Raw genomic sequence first — 17931 nt, forward strand, 5'->3', positions numbered from 1 at the left:
AAGACATTTTAGGCTGAGTGCTGTCTAGAAAGGGGCTTGGAGCTGTGAACAAAGAAACTGGCTCCTGCTGTTTGATTCTTGCCATGTTCAGGGAAACGGGACTTAATGCATTCTTTGTAAATAAAACAGGACTGCACCCTATGTTTTTCCTACAATGGGAACAATCCACAGGATGCCAAATGAAGGGGAAAAAACAAACTATTGTGCATAGATAATCTTCTTTTTATTAAACAGGTGCAGTGGAATTTCAGTCATTGGTAATCATAATTAAATATCCCATTCCTGTTTTATAAAGACATATTAGCAATTAAATTGATTTTTGAAATGAATTAGTTTCTCTTTCAAAATTTTTAAAACGTTATTTCTAAAGAAAAAGAGTAAACAGATTCATTCTGGAAATGTAAAAGACCTAGTCTGATCTTTTGTTTACACTTTTGACCTAGAGACTGATTCTTCTCTTGTTAATTTTAGTTTCATTTTATATCCTTGTAATTCCTTTGAACTCAGTGGAGTTACTCTTGATTTGTTAGGTTAAATGAGTATTAGGTCCCTAAAGTGTCCAAATAACAAGTCTACATGATATTTGTATATGCCACTTAATAAGGAAAGTTAGTTTTGTTGAGTAAACTGAACACAACTTGCCCCTATATCTATAAAGTTGAAGAGTTGCTAGAGGAGGAAATTCATAATTGTCAGCAAATGAAATTCAATAGCCTAAAATTTCAAAAGTGACTGCTGAATTTAGATGCTCAAATTGTAGCAACTTCAAGGGGCCTGATTGTCAGAGGAGAATAGCTGAGATCTTTCTGAAAACCAAGTGTCTTGGAAGTGTCTGAAGTTGGACACCTGAAAACTGAGACAATCAATCCTTAATTATATTTGAAAATTTTGGCCAACATGACATGAATTTCATCACAACCTGTAAGGACTGTGTGCAACAGATGATGGGAGAGAAATCCACCACTGCACTAGTATAACATATAATTGACTTAGCTACTGCAACTAACATCAGCTGTTATGCTCATAAGAACACAGGAGTTGCTATATTAGATCAGATATCTGGACTGTCTAATTTTGGTATCTTGCCTTCAGCAGTGGCCACGTACTTGCTTCATAGGAAGGCAGCAAATAAAAATTTAAACAACCATTAATGCAACTAGGGTACAACTTTCAAAAGCACCTATGTAGAATACAGCATGCAATTCTGGTGTCCCATGTTTAAGAAAGATGAAATCAAACTGGAATAGGTGCAGAGAAGGGCTAGTAGGATGATCTGAGGAATGGAAAACCTACCTTATGAGAGGAGACTCAAAGAGCTTGGCTTTTTTAGCCTAACCAAAAGAAAGCTGAGGGGAGATATGATTGTTCTCTATAAATACATCAGATGGATGAATACCAGGGAGGGAGAGGAATTATTTAAGTTAAGCGCCAATGTGGACACAAGAACAAATGGATATAAACAACAATTTTATCAACAAGTTTAGGCTCAAAATTAGGCAAAGGTTTCTAACCATCGGCGGAGTGAAGTTCTGGAACAGCCTTCCAAGGGAAGCATTGGGGGGGAAAAAACCTAACTGGTTTCAGGACTGAGCTTGATATATTTATGAAGGGACTGCCTATGATGGCCCATGTGGCCCATCGGCAACTGCCAGTAGCAAAAATCCCCAACAGCCAGAGACGGGACATTAGATGGAGAGAGGTCTGAGTTACTACAGAGAATTCTTTCCCAGATGTCTGCCTGGTGGGTTTTGTCCACATGCTCAGGTTCTAGCTGGTTGACATATTTGGGGTTAGGAAGGAATTTCCCCAGTGTCAGATTGGCAGAGACCGTGGAAGGTTTTCACCTTCCTCTGCAGCATAGGTCACTTGCAGGTTTAAACTAGTGTAAATGGTGAATTCTCTGTAACTTGAAGTCTTTAAACCATGACTGAAGGACTTCAGTAATTCAGCTAGAGGTTAGGGGTCTATTTCAGGAGTGGGTGGTTGAGTTTCTGTGTTCTGAAATGTGTAGAAGGTCAGACTAGATGATCACAATGGTCCCTTCTGACCTTAAAGTCTATAAGTGCCTAAATTGCATTTTCAAAAGGACCATATTAAACCTTGGGTATAAGGGCTCCAGGCCGAAGAAACCTGTCTGCAGGGAGCAGAAGTGGGTCATACCTATGATGTATCAGATCTAGCATTGCTGACACACATTTAGCAGCCTTTTCACGCCTATCTGCAATTTAGGCATAATGATTACACAATAGAGTGAGAGAGGTTAGGGTATTCCATCCCTCCCTCCCAATTAAACACCCTTTGACTTAGACCAGAACCCATGGCCTAACTTCGTATAATGATTGACGTTAATATTTCTGTGCTGTTAACCACCCTTATACTGATCAAAGTCTCATACATCAGTCCTAGTGACATGCAACTATTAATCCCTTTTATAAGCACAATAACTGAGAGGCTGCTCAAGGTCAGTTTAGGTAGGGCTAGGAACAGGGCCGGCTCCAGGCACCAGGTTGCCAAGCAGGTGCTTGGGGTGGCCACTCTGGAGAGGGGCGGCACGTCCAACTATTCGGTGGATGGTCCCTCACTCCTGCTCGGAGTGAAGGACCTCCCGTCGAATTGCTGCCGCAGATCGTGATCGCGGGGATTTTTTTTTTTTTGCGCCACTTGGGGAGGCAAAAACCCTAGAGTCGCCCCTGGCTGAGAATAGAGTATGGGTATATAATAAGACAGACCCAAGGCTCATAAATTCATCACACTGCTTTTAAAAATAAATATACCAAAGCTGTGTTCTTTCCTATGCTGCCTGTAACTGCTGTTCTAAGCTGAGACTCACTATTCCACGGTTCTCCCTGAAACAGTTGTGTAACCGATTGGCAAAGTGTGTGTAATATCCTCCCCTAGAATGCTTGATTTTGCCAATCAATGGTTTTTAACACTTAAAAAAAATGCTTTATATTGGTGGCCTACAGCAGTGAAAGGTTCTGTAGCTTTGTGTGTGTGTGTGTGTTTGTATACATACACACACACACACACTCCCTCTCCAAAGTCAGCAATTTCAATAGGAAATGGATGTTTGGTGCCCTCTATATGAGATGGAATGGTGGGTCTCTGTTTTAGCTGCCCCATTGTAAAATCACCACTATGTGGATGGTGCTGGCTTGGAAGGAATTATAGTCAGAGAGACCAGGTCCGGCTCCAGGCACCAGCTGAGCAAGCTGGTGCTTGGGGCGGCAGACTGTTCGAGGCGGCATTCCGCCCAATTCTAGGGCAGCATGGTCGTGTTTTTGTTGTTGTTGTTCTGTTCCAGCCACCCTATAGGGGGCGGCGGAGAACCAGAGTGTCCTGCAGGGCAGTCCTCTTCCTTCCCACCCCGCCGACTGGAGCGGAGCCCTCACGGCAGGAGGGGCTGCATGGCAGCGCCCCTGCTGTAGCCCTGGCCGCCCCCTTCTCTCTCTCTCCCGCCCACTCCCTCCCTCTCCCCCCCCCACCCCCCCAAAGCAAGTCCCCTTGTACCCATGCTCCGGCCACGCTGCAGGTTTTTCTTTTTTTTTTGGTTTGGTTTGGTTTTTTTGCTTTGCCGTTCTGGCTGCCCTGTTGTTGTTGTTGCTTGGGGCGGCCAAAAAGCCAGAGCCGGCCCTGAGAGAGACACACTACTGGTGAAGTTCTGAGCACATCTTAAAGCTATTCTTCCTTGGTGTAAACCTCAAGAAAGGGCCACGGTATACCTTCTCTCAATGCTCCCAAAGCACATCTGGTCCTGCTGACTTGAGGAGCTGCAATTTAGTAACGGGAGTACAGTGAAAGTAAGTCCAACAGTTCTCAGCCTCGCACTGCAGGAATGAGCAAGCAATTTCTGTTTGTGGGCTCATGGATCTATGCATACCCACTGGCCCAGCTGCCTTCCTGCAGAAAAAGACAGCATGAAGTTCTGCTCTGCAGTGCATGAGGATGGTGGAGTACCTCTGTATGACCTCTCTGTAGCATGCTCTTCATGCAGTGCAAATGCAATAGTTCTGCTGCATTTGGGGCCCTAAAGAGGATTTGCATTTGGCCCTATATACACAGCATTCACTTTACTCACCACTGAAATTCATCTGCTTATAGGACAGTACACAGGAGCCATATGATAGCATACTGTGATAGTGAAGATGATGACTGTAAGTAGTTGGAATTGAAGAGGGAATTTAGCTAGGTAACATGAAATTACATAATCTGGAATTCAATCAGAACACCGGTGTTATTACGGCTCTATTCTTGCAAAAAGTGCCATAGAACCTTTAATGAGTGTGTGTGTGTGTGGGGTCGATTTAAGATATGCAAATTCAGCGACACGAATAGCGTAGCTGAATTCGGCATATCCTATTTGACTTACCCCGCTGTGAGAATGGCGGCAAATCGACCACTGCGGCTCCCCCGTCGACGGCGCTTACTCCTCCTGACGAGGTGGAAGTAAGTGCGTTGATTCGGGGATCGATTTATCTGTCTAGATGAGATGCTATAAATCGATCCCCGAGAGATTGATTTCTACCTGCCAATCCGGGCAGGTAGTGTAGACTAGCCGTAAGTGTTCAGGGGAACTTTGTTTCTGTACCTGGACTTCCAGCACTCTAACACAATATTGGGGCACTACTATGGTGCTGACTACCTGTTAATACTTTTTTTTTTTTTAAATAGGTGAGAGGGCACTGCCAGCAGGGTGCTTCTCTGAGGGTGCTTGACTCTGGAGCATTCTTCCCTTGTTGTTCAAACAGAGCCTGGGTTTGTTAACCTTCTAATTTTGCTGCAAAGCTCACCTTTCTCTTATTTCACCTTTCTTTTAGCATTCAAAGAAGGAATGAGATGAGAGTAAGATGGGTTATTTATTAGCATCAGGTAATTACATTTTGGGGCTGAATTGTGTTATGCTTGTGGAGGCACTGGGAAATGATTATCTCATTTTAATGTTTTGATTTTAAAAAAAATACTGTCACTGTGAACTTTAAGTTTTATAACGTGCTCCCAGAATTTGGGTCAGTCGCTTCTAGAATTTAAAACTAAAAAAATCTAAAAAATAAAGGGAAAACCAAACTACCAGTATTGCTTCCTGCAATACACATGTTGATGTTTTCAAAGAAGCAAGGAATCCTTGAGAAATAATATGTAACCTCAGAATTTCAGGCTATATCATAATATTTCAGAGTGGGATTTTCAAAGGACACTAGTGGAGTTAAGCATCCAAATCTCTTTGAAATTCAAAAAAGTTTGGGCACCTGAGTTCCTTAAGCTCCTTTGAAACGATGGGGACAGGTGAGCAAAGCCCACAGGTAAGTGGGGAACGTGGAGACCGGGGAGATGGGTCGGAAACGAGAGGGAGTGTAGGCTATATTGGCAGAGAGAAAGGAGGGTCAGGACAAAACTGGGAGGAAAGATCAAACCAGTATCTTAGATGCCTATATACAAATGCGAGAAGTATGGGGAATAAGCAGGAAGAACTGGAAGTGTTAATAAATAAATACAACTATGACATTGTTGGCATCACTGAAACTTGATGGGATAATACACATGATTGGAACGTTGGTGTGAATGGGTACAGCTTGCTCAGGAAGGATAGACAGGGGAAAAAGGGAGGAGGTGTTGCCTTATATATTAAAAATGTACACACTTGGACTGAGGTAGAGATGGACATAGGAGACGGAAGTGTTGAGAGTCTCTGGGTTAGGCTAAAAGGGGTAAAAAACAAGGGAGATGTCATGCTAGGAGTCTACTACAGGCCACCTAACCAGGTGGAAGAGGTGGATGAGGCTTTTTTTAAGCAACTAACAAAATCATCCAAAGCCCAAGATTTGGTGGTGATGGGGGACTTCAACTATCCGGATATATGTTGGGAAAATAACACAGACTATCCAACAAATTCTTGGACTGCATTGCAGACAACTTTTTATTTCAGAAGGTTGAAAAAGCTACTAGGGGGAAGCTGTTCTAGACTTGATTTTTAACAAATAGGGAGGAACTCGTTGAGAATTTGAAAGTAGAAGGCAGCCTGGGTGAAAGTGATCATGAAGTCATAGAGTTTGCAATTCTAAGGAAGGGTAGAAGGGAGAACCGCAAAATAGAGACAATGGATTTCAGGAAGGCAGATTTTGGTAAGCTCAGAGAGCTGATAGGTAAGATCCCATGGGAATCAAGACTGAGGGGAAAAACAACTGAGGAGAGTTGGCAGTTTTTCAAAGGGACACTATTAAGGGCCCAAAAGCAAGCTATTCCGCTGGTTAGGAAAGACAGAAAATGTGGCAAAAGACCACCTTGGCTTAACCACGAGATCTTGCATGATCTAAAAAATAAAAAGGAGCCATATAAAAAATGGAAACTAGGACAGATTACAAAGGATGAATATAGGCAAACAACACAGGAATGTAGGGGCAAGATTAGAAAGGCAAAGGCACAAAATGAGCTCAAACTAGCTACAGGAATAAAGGGAAACAAGAAGACTTTATCAATACATTAGAAGCAAGAGGAAGACCAAAGACAGGGTAGGCCCACTGCTTAGTGAAGAGGGAGAAACAGTAACAGGAAACTTGGAAATGGCAGAGATGCTTAATGACTTCTTTGTTTCGGTCTTCACCGAGAAGTCTGAAGGAATGCCTAACATAGTGAATGCTAATGGGAAGGGGGTAGGTTTAGCAGATAAAATAAAAAAAGAACAAGTTAAAAATCACTTAGAAAAGTTAGATGCCTGCAAGTCACCCGGGCCTGATGAAATGCATCCTAGAATACTCAAGGAGCTAATAGAGGAGGTATCTGAGCCTCTAGCTATTATCTTTGGAAAATCATGGGAGACAGGAGAGATTCCAGAAGACTGGAAAAGGGGCAAATATAGTGCCCATCTATAAAAAGGGAAATAAAAACAACCCAGGAAACTACAGACCAGTTAGTTTAACTTCTGTGCCAGGGAAGATAATGGAGCAAGTAATTAAGGAAATCATCTGCAAACACTTGGAAGGTGATAGGGAACAGCCAGCATGGATTTGTGAAGAACAAATCATGTCAAACCAATCTGATATCTTTCTTTGATAGGATAACGAGCCTTGTGGATAAGGGTAAAGCTGTGGATGTGGTATACCTAGACTTTAGTAAGGCATTTGATACGGTTTTGCATGATATTCTTATCGATAAACTAGGCAAATACAATTTAGATGGGGCTACTATAAAGTGGGTGCATAACTGGCTGGATAACCGTACTCAGAGTTGTTGTTAATGGTTCCCAATCCTGCTGGAAAGGCATAACGAGTGGGGTACTGCAGGGGTCTGTTTTGGGACCGGCTCTGTTCAATATCTTCATCAACGACTTAGATATTGGCATAGAAAGTACGCTTATTAAGTTTGCGGATGATACCAAACTGGGAGGGATTGCAACTGCTTTGGAGGACAGGGTCATAATTCAAAATGATCTACTGATCTGTGTGTGGGTGGGTGTGTGGGTGTGTACGCGCACACACACAATAAAACACAATCTTTAAAATAACATTAGATTTAAGCAAACACTTAAATCAGCATTTGCACGATGTGAAATGGTGCCCTTAGTCTTCTCAGTAGTTGTTCTGAACAGGGGCTCAGCTATTAAGAGAGGAGTTAGACAATTCTCTTTTAAAGAATAAAACTGCCTTCGTTAATTATTAGACTGAAGATTTTGTAATTCAACAACATAGGCCCACTAATAATTCAGCCTAAAAGAAATTTGCATGTTTTAAATTGGAGACATTTTAAAACACCATAGTTAAATCCTGATTCAAAGAAAAGTTCTTTTTTGGATTAATTTCAGCTTCTATCAGGTGGCATTATTTTTCCAATAGTCTCTTACTCTACACTTCGCATTTGAAACGGCTTATGTCCAACCTATAATTATTTTCTTCTAATTAGAGTAATTCATGGTTAATTATTCAAAATGATTCCCCTTCAAAATCAAACCCATTTCTTGCCATGACACTTTTTAAATGTAAGATACAAATAAAATATTCCCAGAATGCAAATTTTTGTAACAAGAGAATGCATATTTTCCTTTCTTAAAAAGCATTAAAATCTTTCTATAGCAATAAAGGTTCTGGTAAAATCTACATTGTAGGCCAAGTTCTCTGCTGGTGAAAAATGGTACAAGAGAGAGTTTGGCCCCATGTTTTGCCAGAAAAGGTAAGCTGAACAGATGCCTTTGTTTATGAAAATAAGTGATCTAGAATACATTAAAACAGAGAGACAGTAACATAACATAGAATTAGAGACATCCCAAAACATTTTAACTTGACTAGACCAAGCTGAGTGAGAGATGCAGCCTGAAGTAAGCAGGTCCAATTTCCATGGACGTGTCTGGGCCAAATCCAGAAATGATGTAAACAGTGTGTAAATTAGTCATAAAGCTGCTGTAATTGTCAAGATTGTGTAATTTGCACTGATACAGTGTGTGTACATAATGGCAAAAGAGGTATAAATTAATATAATTTACATGCCAAGGGGTGGAATGAAAAATAATTATCTAGAGGGTTCAACCAGGCCCTATCCATCTTACTTTGTTATAGGGCATTATCTCAGCTCCTGGGGCTAAATTTAAATCTTATAAGTGTATACAATACTCCCAGGCTTTGAAAGACTCACACTCACTTTTGCCAGTAGCTGAATTTGGTCCTTGTAACAGTGCATATTGCACATTTTTACACACTCATTGAATGTCAAATTAGTGCAAGTTACTATCTTATACTCAAAAAGTAACTTATACCACCAGGGCTGAATTCAACCCAAATAGTGGGGGGGGGGGGGGGGGGGGGGAAGAATAACAGTATAAATTAAGTGAGCAGTTTAACCTGTAAAAATACATTGTATTTTCTGCTAGATAATTTTTGACTGTTTACTGACAAACTTAGGGTATTATATGACAGCAATTACAAGATTCAAGAGCAGGTCACAATACTGAGGTATTCCTCAATATTGGGTCTGTATGCCTTTTAATATAAATATAACCTGTTTTATGTTTCATTTCACCTCTGCCTTACACACTGTATGTTAGATTAGACAGCAAAAAACAGAGCTTCGGATCTCAGTTACATGTTATTCTGGATTTTCATACATATAACATGAGTGGAAATCTAGAGTTACTTCATTAGCATCAACGGAAAACAGAGAGTAAAATCTGCAGTGTAGTATAGTTTTCTAAATCCATTCCTATTTTTTATTTTCCTTCTAAAAGTTCAATGCCATGTAACATCTGATAGTATTAACTGACCTGCCTTGTTAGCTCCATCCTTTGGGCACTGAAATTAGAGGTGGCCTCAAGCAGCTATGTTTTGATTTTGTCAGCTTCAAATCAATGTGGTCTATCATTTATAGCATTGCCAACTCCAAATGTTCAAAAATCATGAGTAACACTCACCAAAAATCATGAGATTGTCTTTAAAATCATGAGATTATGTAAAAGTAATAGACTTGGTGGTCTTTTTATTTGCCTTCTGCTTTTTTAGCCTTTAAGATGCACTGGTGTCACATTTTGAAGCTTTCTCCACAGCCAGGAGGGCTAGAAACTTACTTTTTCTTTACTAATAAAGGCTGAAATCACATATCCACTTGACTCCAGGAGCTGGGGCTTTAAGGAAAGCAATAATTATGATGAGACTCGTGACAAAATTATAAGAGTTGGCAACAGTGTTGCAATGAGAAAACAAATATCACACAGAGGAGCTTGCAGCAAACCATAGCACAGCATTGTCAAAATTAATGTAGGAGCATGCAGAAAAACAGACAATATCACTGTCAAAATTTAGGATCATGTAGTTAGCCAGCCCTAGCATTGCCAAAGTTCATCTAAAAGTAAGTATACAATGAATCAGGATAATAAAATAGTCTTCAGCATTCCAAGATCGGTGATATACCAAGAAGCCCAGTCAAGATCTTTACACAACAAGTTGAAGAAAAGCTATTTCATAATGTTTTTGCTATGACAGACTGTTTTTCTTGTGTGCTGTTACGTGTACCTCTACTTTCTGAGCACACTTACTAAGGGCATGTCTACACTTGAAATGCTACAGTGGTGCAGCTGCGCTGCTGTAGCACTTCAGTGAAGACACTACCTATATTGCCTCCCGTCAGAGTAGGTAATCCATTTCACACAGAGGCAGTAACAAGAGCCTGGGCTACACTAGAAAATTAGGTCGGTTTAACTATGTTGGTTGGGGTGTGAAAAATCAACACTGCTGAGTGGTGTTAAGCCAATCCAAGTTCCATGTAGATAGCTACGTCGATGGAAGAATCGTTCCATTGACCTAGATACTGTCTATCAGGGAGGTAGATTACCTATGCCAGCAGGATAACCCCTCCCATGGGGGCAGGTAGTGTCAGTGGCGCATCTGTGCCCCTGTAGCATTTTAGGTGTAGACACGCCATAGGTTGATGGAAGAATTCTTCCATCAACCTAGCGCTGTCTGCACTGGGGGTTACACTGTATTTTTCATATCCTGGGGGTATGTCTACACTACGAAATTACTCTGATTTTACAGAAGTCGATTTTTGGGAACAGTTTGTATGAAGTAGAGTGCACGGGTCCACACTAAGCACCTTAATTCGGCGGCATGCATCCATAGAACCGTGGCAAGTGTCGACTTTCGGAGCAGTGCACTGTGGTAGCTATCCCGTAGTCCCCGCTGCCCATGGGAATTCTGGTTTGAGCTCCCAATGCCTAATGGGGCCAAAAATTTGTCGCAGGTGGTTATGGGTAAATGTCGTCAGTCAACACCCCCCCCCCCGTGAAAGCAACGGCAGACAATCATTTTGCACCCTTTTCCCTGGATTGCCCGAGCAGACGCCATAGCACGGCAAGCATGGAGTCCCTTCAGCCTTTTTTCACCATCACCGTATGTCTACTGGATGCTGCTGACAGAGGCGGTACTACAGTGCTACACAGCAGCAGCTGCAGCTCCTTGCCTTTGCAAGTTGGCAAAGACGGTTACCAGTCATACTGTACCGTCTGCTGCTGGCATGGGTGCTCCTGGCCAGCCTCTGTGAGGTTAGTCAGGGGCACCTAGACAAAAATGGGAATGACTCACCAGGTCATTCTCTTCTTTAAGTTTTGTCTAATAGTCTAGGCAGCACTGAATCTCTATCAGGCAAGCCTACTAAAGAACCACAGATGCAAGTGGCCGCTCCGGGTCACAGCCCAAGACATCCCGCAGAAATGATGAGCTGCATGCCATTCTAGGGGGTGCCCTTACAACAACCCCACCCGTTGCTTCCCTCCTCCCCCACCCCTCCCCGGCTACCTTGACAGTTATCCCCCCATTTGTGTGATGAAGTAATAAAGAATGCATGAATTTGAAACAACACTGACTTTATTGCCTCTGCAAGCAGAGATCAAAGGGTGGGAGGGGCGGATGGTTGGCTTACAGGGAAGTAGAGTAAACCGCCATTCTGCACTTGCTCAGCCTATAGTCTGTTCATCATGGCCTTGGAGATTTTTTAAAATGTTTTAGCATTCTATCTTTTGGAATGGAGTTCCGATAGCATGGATTTGTCTCCCTATACAGCGATCAGATCCAGTACCTCCTGTACGGTCCATGCTGGATTTCTTTTTTGATTCTGGGACTGCATGGTCACCTGTGCTGCTGACCCCTGCATGGTTATCTCTTCTCTCCATGCTGGGGAAACAGGAAATGAAATTCAAAAGTTTGCGGTGCTTTTCCTGTCTACCTGCGCAGTGAATCTGAGTTCAGATTGCTGTCCAGAGTGGTCACAATGGTGCACTGTGGGATAGCTCCTGGAGGCCAATACTATCGAATTGCGACCACACTAACCCTAATTTGAACCAGCAATGTCGATTTCAGCACTACTCCCCTCGTCGGGGAGGAGTACAGAAATAGATTTTAAGAGCCCTTTATGTCGACAAAAATGGCTTCCTTGTGTGGATGGTGCAGGGTTAATTTGATTTAATGCTACTAAATTCAACCTAAACTTGTACTGTAGACCAGGCCTGAGTGATGTCATTAAGCTGACTTAATTTCTAGTGTAGACCAGGCCTAAGTCCCATAGAGGAGGAGCGTGTTGGAAACCAGAATCCAGCATTAGTAAAGATGCCGGTGTAACGCCGACAGACCCCGGTCATCAGCAGGTGGGATTGAACCTGGGACTTCTGTGCATGAGCCTCTACCGCATGAGCTAAAAGACAACTGACTGCTAGCTAAGGCTGTAGAGCAGACTCATTTTATCTCTCTTTAAGTGATCTTGGTGCCACTGCATGGGACAGAACACCACACCCAGAAGGTATGTGGGTTACACTTGCTTGCTTTGTCGTTGTTGGAGCAAGTTTCCTACATATTCAGATGGCAGAAATACACATTATAGCATCCAGGAAACCAGCCACGTTATAGCAACACTGTTTGAAATAGATTTTCTTCAACTTGATGTTGTAAAGATCTGGAGTGTGCTTATTGCCCCATTCCAGAAGCTGTGTAATTCACGTAACAGCAGAGGAAACAATAGCATTTCAGCAGCTAGCATGGGAGCACTAGTACAAGTAGTATTTTAAGGTTCCACACAATTGTAGAAGCCAAAGTTTATATGCACAAACCCTAACTTAGAAGCATACCTCCACAAGTAATGCACAGAAATTTATGCCTTTAGAAATCTGGCCCTAATTGTAAATTCTACAAAATGCCAATAAATCTTATAGTCGCTTAATTTTATTGGAAGCTTTATAATACCTAGCCTATGTCACCAAGACAGACATAGTTTAAAACTTTGTAAAATTCTCTCATCTAATTATCTTCTACCTATCCCTGTGAGCGGTAAAGCCCCACTGCCTTCCTCAGGCTATTGTCTGAATAATAAGAGAATCAGGGAATAGAAACAATGCTGTATGACCTCTCACAACCAAACAACAAAACTAGAAGTTCAAATATCAGCAAGGGAATACTCACATAAATAGGGTTGCCAAATTTCCAGTTTCTTAAACGCAGAAACTACAGCACCCCCCTACCCGCTTGCTCATTTCTCCTCTCCCCCCCCCCCCCCGGACTCACCTGTCACCTGTAGAGCTGGGCTGGGAGCTGAAGCAGAGCCTGCCTACAAGATGCAGGTAGGAGTTAGCGCTGACTGAGAAGGTACGGGCGAGGGTTAATGACCCGGCACCCCCAGTTGCCACACCCTGGGCTAGGTTGGGCGTGGCATTTGCAGGCAGTGATCACGGGGGAGTGGGAGGTTGGGGGGATGGGGGAAGGGAAGAGAGGTGTTGTCAGTCTGTCTGGCTGATCAAACGGAGCCAGGCTGGGGAAATGCCCTTCCCTCCCCACTGTGTGTGCGCGAGCTGGAGGCCAGGCTCCACAATGAGCCACATGCCCTAGGCTTTAAGGGTGCTGCTCTCCCACCCTCCTGGGCTGGGCTGGGCTGAGTTCCCATCTGAGTGGCAGAAGCGAAGCGGGAGATGGTGCTGCAATGTCACCTCTACCCCGGTGAGAAGCAGCCGCCCTGCATTGGATCTCTGGCTCAGGTTGAGGCTCCGATGCCCATAATGTGTGTCTCATAGCCCTGGGAGTGGCTTCCCATGAAGATGAGGTGTTTCTGAGGAGGGCGAGGGATGTGTCCAGGGCTGGGGAGCAGAGAGGATGACGATCCAAACACAATCCCGGGGCGTGGATTGGCACCCACCTGCCTCACAGCCATGCTGACCCCAGCTCTCTGCAAGTGCCTCGCTGCAGTCACACAGGCTGCGGTGGGTGCTGACTGGGCTCCCCTGTTCTGGTGCCCCTGCGAGCAGTAACCAAACATTTGGGGTCTGGTCAGTACTTCTGACTGGACATTGTACAGGTCCCCTTACAACTGAAATTTCAGGTAAACCAGACACTTGGCAACCCTACACATAAACTGTCTGCAGTTGCTCCATGGCATGAAACAATAAATACATACATAAATAAATGACTTGCAAAACATCTGAGTAAATTCAAATAATGAAAAACATTGAGGAAAATTATCTGCTCAAAGAATGGCTGCTACACACACTAATTTCACTGAGTACCGCTACATTATTTGTGGTGAATTACTCATCTCTAAGGCTATGATTATTTCACGGGGCCTCCAAATTCTGTTACCCGGGGTTCTTGCAACCCAAAGCTCTTGGTAACTTTTACTCTGTGCGAGGTGGTGTCAGGAAATAAATCAGGGGAGACACGGCCGTCCGACCGATAGATGGCTGGCACAAACAGGACAACACAAGAGTGCTTTCACTTAAAGCTAAACTTTTCTTAGTCTCAAGCACTTAGGTCCGCAACAGGCTAGTAAAACACCCCCAACCCTCGATAATTACCGAAGCTGAGTGTGGCTCTCGAGTGGTACAGTGGCAGCCCTTCTGCTGGTGGGGAACACAAGATGCATCCAGAGGGAGAGACCAGTCCTGAAGAGGTCCACTACCTCAAACTTTCCCTCCTTATTTATACATTAGTAAAAAGAATGACATGTCCCTTAAAGAAAACTTGCTAAGCAGGCAGTTCTAATGGTCAAGCAAGAGGCTCCTTCTGATTATTGATTAACCAGGTGTGAGTTTTTCCAGAGTTTGCAGCCTTGAGACCCCAATAGACATTCCTGCGGCACATCCTGCTCTTCTAAAATGTATCAGCAACTTCAACACAATTCTTATCAGGAAGGACACGGCTGCCCTTTCTGTGGCAGCCAAAACTCCCTCCCCTCCTGCCTTGGTCAAGCTGAGTTTGCTACATGGCCACTTTTAACAATAAGCCATAGTGGTTTCAGGCATTTTACTGGTTTGCCAAAAATGGAGGTCACGGAATCTGTGACTTCCATTGACTTCGGTGACATTTTCTGCCCCCAGGTTGGAGCTCCCAGCCAGTGTCCTCCCTCTCCCCTCCCCCCCCCCCCCACAGCTCCCAACCCCTGTATTGGTGAGGGGACCCTGCAGCTCTCCGGTGGGGAATCCCCACAGCTACCCAGCTGTGGCAGGCAACCAGCAGATCCTGCAGCTGCCCAACCATGGTGGGCGGACTCCTTGCAGCTGCGACAGGCAGCAGGGGGGACCCCCAAAAGCTACCCTGCTGCACCTAGGGACCCCCCGAAGCTGCCCAGCTGCAGTGGGGACACCCTGCAGCTGTCCAGCTGTGGTGAGTGGCTGGAGGACCCTGCAGCCCCCACTCTCCACAGTGGTGGGGGACCCAGGAGCCCCAGCAGCAGTGGGTGCTGAACCTCCCTCCCCATTTTGTCAGGGATATTTTTAGTGAAAGTCAGGGAGAGGTCCCGAGCTTCCATTAATTTTTGTTTATTGCCTGTGACCTGTCTATGACTTTTTCTAAAAGTATCCGTGACAAAAACTTTGCCTTACTCATCTCTCCTTATTCTTTCTTTCTTTCTTTCGATTGATTGTTTGGCTACCTCCACCTATACATAGTATCTTGCCACTGAACATGTTTGCAAAGGTATGGAGGGTTCTTCTATTTGGCTCTCCCGGGTTTTGGAAAAGTCTGCTTGTTTGTTGGGTTTTTTTTGTTTTTGTTCGGTTTTTTTGGTGACCGAGAAAGCATGTTTGTATTGAATTTTTTTGTATAAGTAAACTGAAGTTATTCAAATGGTTGGGTGGACATACCCAGAATTCAGAAAAATGAAATTCTAATTTCAGAGGGCATAGTTGAATTTCAGATAATCAGGGTTTGGTTAATCAGAATTTACCTCTATTAGACTTTGGTGTGGAAGCTTTTGGTAAATGGTTGGCTGGGTAAAGAGGCCTCGCAGTATAATCTAATCTATTCTAGTAGCTTGTTACATGGCTAAGCATCCTATACCACGAACACCTCCCATCTGGTTTCCACTGTTTTTGTTCTGGGGTTGGCAGCTGCACTGAGTGCATGTCTCAGTCGGTTATAGATGAAGCAGTGGTCTCTGTGTCCTTATCCATTAATGGCCTTGTAGATTTAGGCAAAACCTTTGAATTGGCATTGGAAGCCAAATGGGAGTCAATGGAGGGTGCAAAATTCTGCAGTGATGCATCCTAAGTGGCTGTCCCACTAGGGAGATGGACTGCCACTTTTGAGGAAGCTGGAGTCTTTCCTGCTTCTCCCTTCTGTTTCAGTTAATGTAAATTACAGTTTACCAGTGTGGATGTGACAGAATACCTGGATCACTGTGACTATCAAATGACTCTTTTTTTGCTTAATACAACACAGCTAATAAACCCAAGATGGCATGTAGAAGATTTTGAGGGAAATAAAGAACTCCATATAAATAAGAACAAAATGGTCCTTCACTTCTCACTGGATAGTTCTTACCTTTGTTAAACTGTTAAAAATCCATTGTGGTCATTGAAAGCATTAATTCAACTTCCTTACTCTTTCACATGTTAACATCAGTGGATAATGCTGTATACATTTTCTGCATACTATATTATATTACTGAAAATAAGGTTTTTTCTAAGCTTGTCAGTTAACTCATTCTGATCTCAGTGAGCACCACTTAGTGAGCACATTTTTGTTTTGTGTTAACAAATCTGTGTTCTGAATTACTTAATACTGATCATTTCATTTCTTCTGCTTTAATTAACCTGCATATTCCAGTCTATGATTCCATTTGGGGGCTGTGGGAGAGGAGGGAATCACCATCATTAATCAAATGTTTAGATTATGTTCTGAGATAATTGGACTTGCTCCTTTAAAAAGAAATTACTACACAACTAAAAAATCATTAGCAGTTTGTAAAACATATAAAAAGAGAATAAGTAATGTATTCTCTAATTTGAACCTTTAGGCTACCAATATATTTGGTCATGAAAGCTGCCTGCAGTTCAGAGCACAGTAGCTAGAATGTTTTGCTCTTTGTCTGGCTATACCAAAACAAGGACAAGAGACACTTGACATGGATTTAATTATGCCACAATGTTGTTATTATTAGATGTCTGGGACTACCCGGCAGATAAAAGTGTACAGTGCAGGTAACTTCATGTTCATTCAATATCTACATGGGGAGCTTCCCCCAGGCCCCCCTTTTTCCATCCAGATCCCCTAGACAACCTATTGCTGGGACCTTACCATCTCCCTCCTCCTCCCCAATGAGGGTTAAGATGGGCTATAAAGAAGTGGGGTGGCTCCCTGCCGGTCAGTCATAGGAGCCCCAAACCCCTCCTCCCAGTTCTGCTCTTTTAACAAACACCTCCTTTTTAAGTCCTTTACAAAGCCATTTATCTGGTCTCTGTATCCCTTCCCTGTGGAGTACCTGCACTGGATATCCGTCCCACACTTGCATAATGAGTTGCAACATCACAGCCTAACTCCCTTCCTACTCATCACAACATAGCCTCCCCCCCCCACCACTGTGGAGAAGGCCAAAGAAAAAAAAACCCCGCTCCACCTAAGCCAATCTGGTGGGGAGGGGAAAATTCTTTCCCAACCCCCTAGAAAGGAGCGACTAGCATGATGCCCACAGCAGGTCCTGACCATCTGCAAAGGGAGGGATGGTGGATGCTTCTCTTGGGAAAAGAGGGTTCTCCTGCCAGGCTTCCCCTTTTTCAACTCCACAGCCCTTTAGGTCCCTGAGGATGAGTCAGTGTCACCACACTGACCCACTCCCCCTTTTGCAGCAGCTTCTGACCCTCTCTCCCTCTCCCCACCACCCATAATGCGCTATGCCCTCTCCCCCAGCAAGCCAGACAACGCTCCCTTTGCCCCTGCTTAAAGGTGAAGTCATTTATAACAAAAAAAATATATTGAACAGTTGTTCATTTCAAGCAGAAAATGCATATTTGATAGAATTCTTGTACTGTTCACCATTTTAACCCAGCAGTAATTGATTAGACTGTCAATATGTCTGCCTACATTTTGTCTATAAGTAACCCTTAATGTTTAGGTGGCTCTATAACCACCACTATTAAATAAAGTTTATAGTTAAAGAAATAATTAAAGCACCAACAGACTAGATAGTAAATTACTTTTACTC

The 17931-nt window shown here is 43.4% G+C and overlaps 1 protein-coding gene across 7 annotated transcripts in view; it reads right to left on the reverse strand.

The window, feature by feature from the left end:
- KIAA0825 (KIAA0825 ortholog) overlaps positions 1-17931 on the reverse strand; it is a 419242-nt gene that overhangs the window by 71844 nt on the left and 329467 nt on the right. The gene's annotated exons all lie outside the window — the stretch shown is intronic.

Source organism: Chrysemys picta, chromosome 6, assembly GCF_011386835.1.
Source record: "Chrysemys picta bellii isolate R12L10 chromosome 6, ASM1138683v2, whole genome shotgun sequence".
Taxonomy (NCBI): Eukaryota; Metazoa; Chordata; order Testudines; family Emydidae; genus Chrysemys; species Chrysemys picta.